This window comes from Ochlerotatus camptorhynchus, unplaced genomic scaffold (assembly GCF_037179485.1).
Source record: "Ochlerotatus camptorhynchus isolate MF236.1 unplaced genomic scaffold, CSIRO-AGI_Acam_v1.1 ptg000330l, whole genome shotgun sequence".
Classification (NCBI taxonomy): Eukaryota; Metazoa; Arthropoda; class Insecta; order Diptera; family Culicidae; genus Ochlerotatus; species Ochlerotatus camptorhynchus.
This window is the reverse complement of record NW_027040818.1, coordinates 13503015-13515382: the sequence shown is the minus strand read 5'-3', so window position 1 is coordinate 13515382 and position 12368 is coordinate 13503015.

Sequence of the window (12368 nt, the reverse complement as noted above, 5' to 3'; positions counted from 1 at the left end):
ATACGACTTTTCCTAGATACAAGCTTCGTCCAGTATCCCGAACAGGGGAAAATAACTAATGAATACCTCATTCTGATCTGATACCAAAATTTGGTATTGACCAGCATGACATAAGAGGTAAAATACCAAAGAATAATACCAAAAAATAACATGCAAAATACTTTGTGAATACCAAAAATTGATATTTGGATACCAAAAGAATACCTGGGTGGTATTGTTTTGGTATTGCATTATCATAATTTGGTATTGGAATGGTATTGTGAGAACATTTGTTTGGTATTACTTTTTGGTATTTTACCTCTTATGTCAGGCTCATCCATACCAATTTAAGGTATCGAGATATTTGTTCCTGCTCGGGATACATTGGCTGTCTCCAACCGGCATGATCCTTTCTGTCTGCTTCCTCTTGCCGGTGCAAGTTGAATTCTTCTTTTCTTGTTCGAATTTTCTCCTATTGAACTTCTGGTCGTAATCCCATTTGTCCTCAGGCAGTTAATATAAGTACATTATAGGAAGAAAGAAAGAAATAGAACAAGTTAAGTGTGAGCCGCATGCATTGGTTACTTATTTGGGTCATGGTGTTGTCTTCCCTATTTATTTGCCTCTATTCGCTCTCATATCGCAACGTTTAACTCACCCCCTTCCCTTACACTATTATGGTCGGAAAATAGAACCCATATTTAGTAATCTATCGCGAACTGCGATGCAGAAGATATTAATAGCAAACTAATCTGGAATTGGTCTAAGACATATGACCCAGTGAGTATTGACACCTAACACTGTTGTGAATGAGCACAGACGCGAGATTTACTAGAGTATTAAATGTAAAACGCAAATTTAAAATAAAACTTGACAAGACATCGTCAATCCCCATATTCTTGGGCAGGGTCTGACGATTTGAATCTGATTTTTGATCAGTGAACGGGTCCCATATGGTACATTTTCTCACTATGAACCTGTTATTTCCAGCCTATCTGAACTATTTAATAAATGGAAACCATAACATGGGTTACGCTTCCCCTAAGCGGGCCCTCCGCATCCTATCTCTGTCTTATCTCAAATGCCAATGGTTTGAATGTATCAATATATACATTGGAAATGACGTTCAATCAAATAAACCCATACCCCACTCACTTGGCCAGGCTTCAGAATCGTCCAGTAGGCAGTGCGCTCTACACTCCAAGTTCCCTTTCTTTCAAATCCACCCCAAATTTGATATTTTACCCCTTTGAGTATTGATTAATCACAATGAAACATTGTGACAGAGCACGGACTTGAGGTTACTAGAGTATTAAATAATCTAGGTCCTATTTAGGATTTTATCTGAAAAATCCAAATTTGGCCAACGCCTACCAAGGAAGAGGTGTCCATTGGCTTCTTCCTCTTTTATTTCTATCTCTATCTTACACGGATAGAAATCTCCTTATACCTTTTGGAAAATTTCTATTGCTGATTATTCATAAAATGTATAAGTCAACTAATAAGCAGACGCCTTGCAAAAAGTTAATGAAGATCATGTGTCAAATGAAACGTATAAGCGGTCACACATACATTTTATGCATTCTTATAGGATCTATGTGGATTGTCTTATGGAATGTATAAGGCTGATGTTTTTGCAAAAATGTATAAGTGAAACACATGGATAAATTATTTGATTTTCGTTTCGTGCACACACATGAAATTGGCCAATCAGGAGTTGGTTCACGTTTGACAGAAAAGTGCAGGGTGGCCAGATTATTTTTTTTCATTATCGGTAGCTTCTCAAAACTTTTATCGGTAGTTATCGGTAGGCTGTCTGAAAAAGGCTTTCCTGATACTTGAAAGCTATGTGAGCGATGGGGAGGGGGACTGTACTTCAGTTCTCTGCTAAAAAGGTGTCGAAATCAATATTTCTAATTCCAATGCACACATAGTTATTGAACACTTTTCAAGATTACTAAAAATCTGTGATTCTCGGTAGGAAAAGTGAAAAATTGGTAGTTTTTAACCTTTTGTCTGTGATTCGGTAGGCATCCCGAAAATCGGTAGGACTACCGATAAATCGGTAGGTCTGGCCACCCTGGAAAAGTGGTTCATTTTCGCCCGCGTATTGTCACTTCTTCTATTTTGGGTTAAACCTGTTGCACACTTAGTGAAAGACTTTCGTTAGTTGGACTGAGCTGTCAAACTGAAAATTGGTAGAGGGATACACCGATTGTTAATTATCATCACAATCCTTTAGTAACTATCCAAGTATTTCATACATGAGCCCCTCGAAAAAAAGAAATAGCACTGTCAAAAATGACGTTTGACGCTACAGCCCAACTAAAGGCCTGTATAGAGATCGAAGCGAAGCGAAAATCTCATACAAAATACTACATTTTTCACCTGCGTGAAAAACACATTTAATACCCCGTTCACATTACAGCCTATATCACGTAATATAGGCTGTCTTGCAATGAGCACTCATACATAGGATTTCCAGTGAAAATATTTCACTTCGCTTTGAACTGTAAACAGATACGATCCAGCGAAATCCAATTTTGTGGATCGCATCTTTTTCGCTTACGTTTATTTTTTTTTTTCGCGCATGCAGCGCTTGCGAAAAGAGCAGCAGCTAAGCGAAAAGTTGACGTTTCGGGAGAGCGTATCTGTCAGATTTTCACTTCACCGGAGGTGTAAACTGATCGATTTCGTTTCACATGAACTGTAAACTGCGAAAAATGAAACTGGAAAATGTTCCACATTTTTTCACAACCCTTTTCGCTAGCGAAATTTCATGATTTTTCGCGTGCTTCAAATTTTGTTTCGCTTCGATCTGTATACTAGGCTTAAAGCGTAGCCCACCTAAACATAACCCAACGACGCCCAACGAGCGAAATTTGACTGTAGTATCAGGCCAACTTTGAGCAAATCAAGGCCAACTTTGATCAAATTTGCACAGCAATCAACTTTACGTATGTTCCAGATCTTCCGGCGAGCCATCTGGTGGTCACTTAGAATTAATGGCTAGCCTAAAGGGGGTCATTCTACACACTTGTTAGACTGCGATTATTGCGATACTCTAGGGTCCATCTGCCAGTCACAAGACTGAATTCTTTCTAATGACACTTCTAAAAGTGCCTTGTGGAACGAAATCACAGATCTCCATGACTAATTTCATGAATTGACTGCTTTCACGCAGGGTAAGTCACTCAGCACATTGTGCCGAAATTAGATTCGGGACAGTTTGGGCACATCTATCGGCATACCTTCGGCACAATCTCGTAGGCATCGAATTGTTGTAAATAAAAGGGGAGCACTGCTGGACAACTGTCATTGAAGTTGTTCACAACATTCCCAAGTAACAATTCAGTAACCATTTAGCATCCACTCTGATTTAGGATGGTTTTATAACGGCAATGAACAATCCATTTAGTTTAAATATAGCATTTTAAAGTGTAAAACATTCCTGCTTAGAAATTTAGCTTTTTGTTGTTTTAAAAACCTTTCATAGTCTGGCAAGAAAGTCAATAACTGCCTTCTTTTAAAAATAAATTTAAAACAGTTATCAATCCCTCTTTAAAGCTGTTCTGTAATTCAAGCATAAACGTCATTAGCAATTGTTTATTAATGTCATGGTAAAATACTTTATAAACGTGTTCTATTATTATAAAAGCAACCATAAAACAATTAGGTTTTGCATTAGAGAAAAAAGCATTTATTGTTGCTTTTTAGCCTTTTTAAAAAGCATCATTAACTCCCCAATTACTTTGTTTACAAATTGAGCTTAAGAGATGGTTCCTCATAGTTACTAAATGCCAAATCTATGACAAGGAAATCTCGAAGGATAGACGAAGTAGGATGAAAAAATCAAGTCAATTTCAGATAAATTTACTTCTTTAGAAGAACCAGCACACCACCAACGACTGACCATCTGTCGGACAAGAGTAAAGTGGCCCTCGAACTCATAAAACATTGTCTAAAGTTGAAAAACATACCAGCCTTCTCCAGATCTTGCGATGACAATCGAAATAACAACCGACAGCAAACCACTGAATCTGTTCGTTAGCGTAGATCAGCTGGTTTCCGATCCAACGCAGCGATTTTATTCGGCGAAAGACTCTTCGAAAATTTCATTCAACCGTACATCTCTGCATCATTGGATGGTGCACTTCTGTAACCATCCGGAAGAAGGGGATCTCTTTCGGGAACGATTGCGCTTCCAGCTGTTCGAAAAGCTAGTAACTGCTCCCAATCCATCGGGAGAAAACCGTCTGGAAGAATCCTGGATCTCACAGCGCAACTATCGAAAGATAAACAAACTTTGACGTTTAACTTTTTGCAGGCAACTTTGCCTCCATAAATGCTGCCATAAATCTGAACGGGTTAGGATCAAGCAAAATGGCTTTAGATAAATACAATTCAGCCTGCAAGTTTTCTTCATAAAAGCCATTTTAAAACCTTATGAATTTGTTAAGGAATTCTTGAAAGCAAAACAACTTTTTCACAAATGACCCATGAAAATCAACTTTTATGCCACCGCCATGTTACAATTAGTTTGCTTGTTTTTTACAATCTTCGATTTTCAATCTATATTTCCTTAGATATAACTATGTTTTGGTAAATTTAGCAATGAGCAAACATTTAAATTCGAAAATAATAAAAAAAATATCTCGGCCAAGCTCGATCTGAAGAATATATTTTTTTTTTACAATTTTAAATAATTGGTCAAATCGACTTTTTACGTACATTGTACGTGTTTTCACGTACATTTCACATAAAATTTGATTTGGCACTTAAAACTAGGCCACTTAATGAGAACTATTGTAATAAATTTGGATATTCAACAAGATTTTTGTATCATCAGTTTCTATTTTAATTATTTTGAAAAGATCGGATTCATAAATCCTTTTCTATCTTGATTAATGCTTTCCTAGCATGCGAAGGATTTTTATTGTTGCTAAACAGCTTTTATTGTAGCTTTCAAATGGTTCTCAACGCGTTCGTCATACAACCTTTTGCAGTAAATCAATCTTGAAGAGCTTCGAGAATACACCCTTCAGAACCTTCTCCAGGGTGGGCCAACTAGACATATTCTAGTCTTAATGAGGTTATGGTGGATGCATTAATGACAAAATAGCCTTGACCAGGGTTTTATGAATATTGTTTTATAGTTGCTTTGTAGTATTTCATAAAACTTAAAATGTTACTTGGGTTACGTGCTGTTCGACCACAGACAAACAGACGTAACTCTTCATTAGGTATCTTCGTTCACGCATTTAACGGTTGATTTGATTATTATCAGTTCCGCGAACTACTCGCCGCAGCGCTGGCATCGGATCACTTTGACGTTTCTATACATTCTATAGAACTTTAATGCAATATTGTTTGCGAGTTAGCGAGCAACCATGTTTTCCGCGAGAAGCCCGAGAGATGTCGTTACTGAGGTCCTATGTTTGGAGATACTATATTTTCAAGAAAAACTTTTTCAAAGAGTCACGTCTGTTTGTCTGTGGTTTGACTGTATATTCTGGAACATCCTCTAATTGAATATACCAGAGGAAATCAGACAAGCTCAGCGGTTCACTTATAGATCTAAATACGAAATGTAGGTTCTAGAGTGGACTCAAGAGAAAGAGGCAGTTAACCAGACCCCATTAGTACCCTTAATTCAAATAATGCTGCAACTTACACAAAACAAACTACATAAGTCTACTCATCTCCAACAATGTTCCCCACCGGTTCAAATTCTTCCCGGCCGCTGATAGACCGTTGCTTTTCACATCACGAAAAGCTAGGTTTCTGGTTTGCCTTTGAGGACATTATAAACCCCTAAAACACTGGACTTTTATTATCATATAGACACAAAACAAAACAAAATCGCACACCCGCCACTTCCCGCGTCATCCTCAATCCGATTTATCGTTGCGATTTCAAACCAAAAACATTCAAGGTGTCAGAAATACCGGGTTGCCGGGATGAGTATTTTACAAACAATCGCAGCTTGCTCTATGACCGGCACAATCGGCAAACTTGCGGCACACTGACAAAAAAGATAAACCAAGATTGGTGTGCGGAGTGATCTACCACTTGTTAGATATTATAATAATATATTGTACTGGCTAGATACAAAAACACGTTGAAAGGTAAGTGTTTGACACGTAAAACCTGTCAAATTCACTTTCAGATAGTCACAATCAGCGATTTTACGACTGGCGAGCGCTCACTCTGGGTGAACGCTCACGAATCATAAAATCGCTGATTGTGACACTCTGCAAGCAAAATTGACAAATTTCATGTGTCAAACACATATTTTACAACCTTTTCTTTTAACTTACAAGTCAACATGTAATTATAACATGTAATGATTTCATAATTCCGAAAAAAAAATTATAGTAAGTGTGTTCCGGATCTTTTGGAAGGTCAATATGTAGCCCCCCAGTGTCCATTTTTGATGCGGAACTACCACTCACTGTAGCAAAACAACTGTCAGTAGACTGTAAACTATCCTCGCTATTCGACTTGATCATGTTGTATAACCTCAAATTGTACTATTACATCGCCCACGTACATCCACGCGATACATGAGAATCTCCTTCCAACAACAGGATCATACAACCGGTCAAAAGACAGGTTATCCAACAAGAGGATACCCCAATGAGTGGGGAAAAGAGCCCGCCCCAAGGGGTAGGTCACTCTGCACACCAATCATGGGTCAACATTTTTCTCAGTGTGCCGCAGGTGTGCCGATTGTGACGGTCATAGAGCAAGCTATGATTTTTTTTTTTTTTTTGGTAAATACGAATATTATGGTATGTTTGGCAACCCGGTATTTATGAAAGCTTGAATGTTTTGGCTTGCATTCGCAACGGCCCCGAAAATGTCGAATATCGTGCTCAGTAATGACAACAATCAATACGAAACTAACGATTTTAAATTGGCTCACTACTTGACTAGCTTATTGGTCCCAAGCAAACGATTAACGTACCCCATTCTAGTCGAAATTCTAGTACTACGCAATGTTTGTTTTGATGCACTATGAAAGTTTGACAGATAAAATAAGGGGTTATTGGTTTTTCCCTGGGTACTGCGGACTCACTCAATGTGCTTGTCACTTGGGAGCCAGTCAGAACTGTCAAACGGGAGCCAAACATTCAGAAGCAACAAACTCAGTTACTGTTCTTACCTCTCGTCAAGCATTGCAATCTCATAAAAATGATTCATACTCTTTCATAACACATTCTTAATTGTAAGCTCAAAGACAAAAACCAACAGGCTCAATGATGAAAGTATAAAAACCAGCATAGTTTTTATGACTCAGCTGAGTTTTCAATTGCAGTAAAACATACTTTGGCGAAACATGTTTGTAAACAAACTTCGATAAAGTCATGGCGGCTCGAGCACTCCTGTCTCAGAGCAATTTTAAACTTGAACAAATTTTCAAGCAGTTTTCCATTGGCTTGCAAAATGAATTCGATTTACTCCGCAGTACTATGTTTCGAGGGGTGAATCGATTAGCTTGGGACCGAAGAGAGTACCAGAGCTGAGTCAAAAAGTTGAGCACGTTATTTCGGGACCTTCTAGTCTTAGAGTTACCTCTATGGTAATGATTCCTTCTACCGACGAATAAAACGTCTCTACGCCAACTGGAACACACAGAGTTTAGATTACCGAAGTCGGTAAAATTTTACTGGGTTTTTAAACAGCTGAGTTTTCAGTAATCAACCCAGTAGTTTTTGGTTTTGCTGAAAACTCCGTAAATCGCAGAATCTCTGAACTGTCAAAAATTACCGTGTTAGTCAGTACTAGCATGGAGGTTTTTGGCTCACTCAGTACCAGAACAACGGTCCCAAGCAGTCCCAAGCTATTTCACTCACCCCTGCATGTTTTGCATGAATCCACACACCCCTGATGTTATCTGTCAAACTTTCATAGCGAATCAAAACAAACATAGTGTAGTAATAGAATTTCAACTAGAATAGGATACGTTAATCGTTTGCTTGGGACCAATAGGCTACTAAAGTGGTGAGCCAATTTAAAATCGTTAGTTTCGTATTGATTGTTGATTGTACCACATGGCAACACTACTACCACAAACGAAGTGACAGACGACTAACTGGCGAAGAAATCCATTTAAATAATGTGGTTCACTGTAATAGAATTTTCTTGGAAGCTTGTGCCATCATCCACCAGATGGGTTAGTTTTTTTGTTTTGATTTGAACAAAGTTGATTTTGTGTACAATGATTCTTTGACAGTGTGCAAAGAGTGCGTATCATTTTGTCATTTTTTTATGCATTTCAGTTTTGAGTAGAGTGAAAGAGATAGAACCAAAACATTCTAGTACATTTGGTGTCAATAGTCAATAATTTTGTGAAGGCGACATGCAAATATTTAAAAAAAAAACTGTGGGAAAACCACAACCGGACCATGTCATACATGCTTGAAAGCAGTCGTGCTTATTTCGATAACCCCTTCAAACTACCACAGAAAGTTGTTGATCGTTTTCCTTGTACTTCTGGATCTTCCCGCCGTGGAAGAAAATTTTTGGCGTTCGAAGAAAGTAGCGAGGTTGTTAAGAGACGCAAGACGTCTGCAATGCGGTCTAACTACCCAACAGATGAACTTGCATTTGCAACCCAAATGAAATTACGTGAGGATGGTAAAGAAGATGCAGCGTTCATTGTTAAACAGGCAACGCAAACAACTCCGACAAGAGCCGTGAAAATGGTTTCGGCTATGCAATCATCCAAAAATGGCTGGGAGTCGGAAGCTCTTGCGTTAAAATTGAATCTTAATTTATCAAAAGACCAATACGAAAAGCTTCGTAATGGAGCTCTGGATCGGAATGTGCCTTTGTATCCGTCCTACTACAAAGTGCTGCAACCTAAAAAGTGCTGTTATCCCAATACAGGGTTAGTAGTTTCGGAAACGTCTGCAGAAGTGAAACTAAAGGATCTCTTGGAGCACACGGCAATGAGGATTGTTGATGCGAATGCGTGTATGCTGGAAAAGTTTAGTGACGACGAATTGGACAAAATGTCTTTAACGATTAAGTGGGGATTTGATGGCACAACTGGATTAAGCGAACACAAGCAAGCATTTGGCGATGATGACGGAACTAAATCCGATGCAAATATGTTTGTAACATCCATTGTGCCGATCAAACTGGAATCAATTGGGAACATTTTTTTCCAGAACACACGTCCCTCCTCAACTCGGTATTGTCGACCACTGCGAATACAGTATGTTTCTGAAACGACTGAAGTTACGTTGTTCGAAAAGGAGTACATCGATAACCAAATCGACAAGATGCAACCCATCGTCATTAAAAAAAGGGCGGACGCTGAAAATTTCCTGCAACATGCTATTAACTATGCTCGACGGCAAAGCTATAAATTCCTTCACAAACTTGCTATCTGTGCGGTGCAACTCCCAAGCAAATGAACGAGATTGACCGTGTAAGAACAAGAGCTGTGGACAATGACCGGTGCCAATATGGTTTATGCACACTTCATGCTTGGATACGATTTTTCGAATACTTCTTACAGCTATCGTACAAACTTGAAGTTAAAAAATGGCAAGTTCGTGGAGATGCAGTAGAATCGGTAAAACAAAGAAAGAAACTCATTCAGCAGAAATTTAAAGTCGAAATGGGACTACTGGTTGATAAACCACGTTCTGGAGGAGCAGGTAAATCATGAAATTATTTAAATTATTTCTTTTCAACGTCTTATACGGCACTCATTTTTGACAGGTAACTCGAACGATGGCAACACGGCTAGAAGATTTTTCCAAAACTCTGAAAAAGCTGCTAAAATTACTGGACTCGACGAAGTTTTAATAAAACGATGTGGGGCAATACTGTCAGTAATGTCATCGGGGATGCAGGTGCATGTACATAAGTTTGAGAAGTACTGTTTAGAGACGGCTAGACTGCTCACATCAAAATATCCGTGGTGCGACATGCCAGTAACGGTCCACAAGGTGCTTATTCATGGATCGAGGGTTATACAACATTTTTTTGTACCTATTGGACAGCTATCTGAGGAAGCACAAGAAGGCCGTAAGAAGGACCTCAAAAGGTACGATGAATTTGATAAAGAATATCAGTGTTAATAATTATTATTTTCATAGATATAGATCGGACCACACTAGAAAAATTTCAAAAACAGCAGTAAACACAGATCTACTGCACCGTCTCTTGGAACCGTATGATCCACTCATCAGCAGCCTTAGAGCATCTCGAGACAAGCCGATTAAACCTCTGTAGCGATGCGAAATACATGCTTGATGTGGAAGAGAAAGATGAAAATGTGTTTGATAACAATATTGTGTAACATTTGTTTATATTTTTAAAATATTTATATATACATACACAGCAAAAAAAGTTGTTGAATATTACATCGAAACTGCTGCAACCAGGTCAATCCATCGGTTGTGTAATATCACATTGTACGATGTACATCGATTTTGCGAACAAAATTACATCCATTGATGTAATATTGTATCTGCTTTTTGCTATTACATCATTATTTCATACATCAGCTTGAATTACGTTGATCGATATTACATTTTTTTTTGCTGTGTACATACAATAATGTATAACGTAATATAACGTTATATGAATCATTTAATTATACTATAATAATAGCTAACTCAAAATTATATATTACTTTCAAGTAGACTACTGTGATGAGTATTATGGCAATTACTCTGATGTCGTGGTCAAGACCTTTTTGAAATGCAAAATAATCAACGAGGATACTAAAAGAAACAAATGTTTCAATGGAAATTGAGATCACTTTTGAACAAGCTTTCATCCTATTTAAGATTCATCTGCCGGATTTTGCCGGATTTTTGTCTGTGAGGGCACAAAATATGTATTTTTTTTACTAAATTCGTGAATAACTCAGCCTGTGTAATCGATACCTTTTGGACGTCGATGAAATACAAATATTTGTGGAACATTATAGTCTTCTAAAACCTATAGTTTTTGAAATATGTTATAAAAACTGAAAAAAAAAACTAAATTTTGTTGAACAGTCATATAAAACGCTACTTATCTAAAAAACTAAAGAAGATTTTTGAAGTAAATTATCTACAACTTTGCTCAAGACACCACATACCTATCTTGTAAACGTAAAAAGTTAGATTTTTCAGCGCTGCCTGTGGTGGAGTTCCCTACTAAAACTTATCACTAGTCTTTGCGCCTTATTTTATACAAAAACTCTTTTAAAGACATCATAGTAAAAAAACCGACATTGAAGGCTCAAATAAAAAAGTTCGTGATATTGAGCATTCAAACCACTGTGCTCCGGTGTGGTTACATTCACAATTCTGTTAGCACTTAGCAGCATCTTTCTTAATTTTGCTGTTGCCGTCGGTGATACGAACAGTTGCGAAAGAGCGTAGAAACCTCCACAGTCAATCGAATCCGAGTTCAATCCATAGCATGAGCTGTACTGCTTACTTCAATCGTACCGGGGTGTTCTGCGGGAGAAATAGTTGCGATTGCAGATAAATCTGAAGAATGGTAGAAACGAGGGGTTGTTTGACACCATACATTATCGCTGCAATGCTCCTTGCCCATACAATTGACTCTCGGTCCGGATCCTTAGCTACGGGGCGTGGTGACTCTCACTAGTTCGTTTGGACTTCCCTGAAACTATGGACATCTCTCAAAAGCCGTGTGGACTTTCTGTAGAGTTTCACCCCCCGAAGGCAGAGATACAAAGAGCGTCTCGTCAATTATACAATCTCTTATTATGATTGGGGACAATTTCGTTGGAAAATGGCACTGACAAAAAAAAGTCCCTTTCCCCTTAATTTGAAGTAAACGAAGAAGTAAACCTTAGCAACGATTGGCAAAATGTCAACACAAAACAGTGATGCCATTTTATATTATCTTTAGTGTCATACTTGTCATCGTGTGCCATGACCCGCCGATCAGTGTGCCACGATGTGTTTCGGCACAATGTGCATAGTTGATTACCCCTTGCGGCTATCACTAAGTGGTCACCGTGAAGTGACACTCGTAATAAGAGCCTGGAACTATTTTAAATAAGGGTGATTACATTAGCAAAAATAGCCACCTTAGCAATCCTCGGTAAGACTTTGTATGGGAGTGAGCTGTCAGTTTGTTAGTCTAGTGTCCAACAGTGAAGTTATTATTTTGCTTTAAATCTTGATTCTTAAATGGACATTCCGGTCTATGGAATCGAAAGGAATTATCTTCGGGCTCAGAATACAGATCATGTGATGTATAATAATCGATATATTTTCCAAAATTAAGGAACCCATTTCACTACGGGACGAACAAAAATTGCCATCTTTAGGATTTCTTTCAAATTGATACAAAATCTAGCGTTGGGTAATTTTTTTTTTCTTGCTATCGTTAAATCCCAA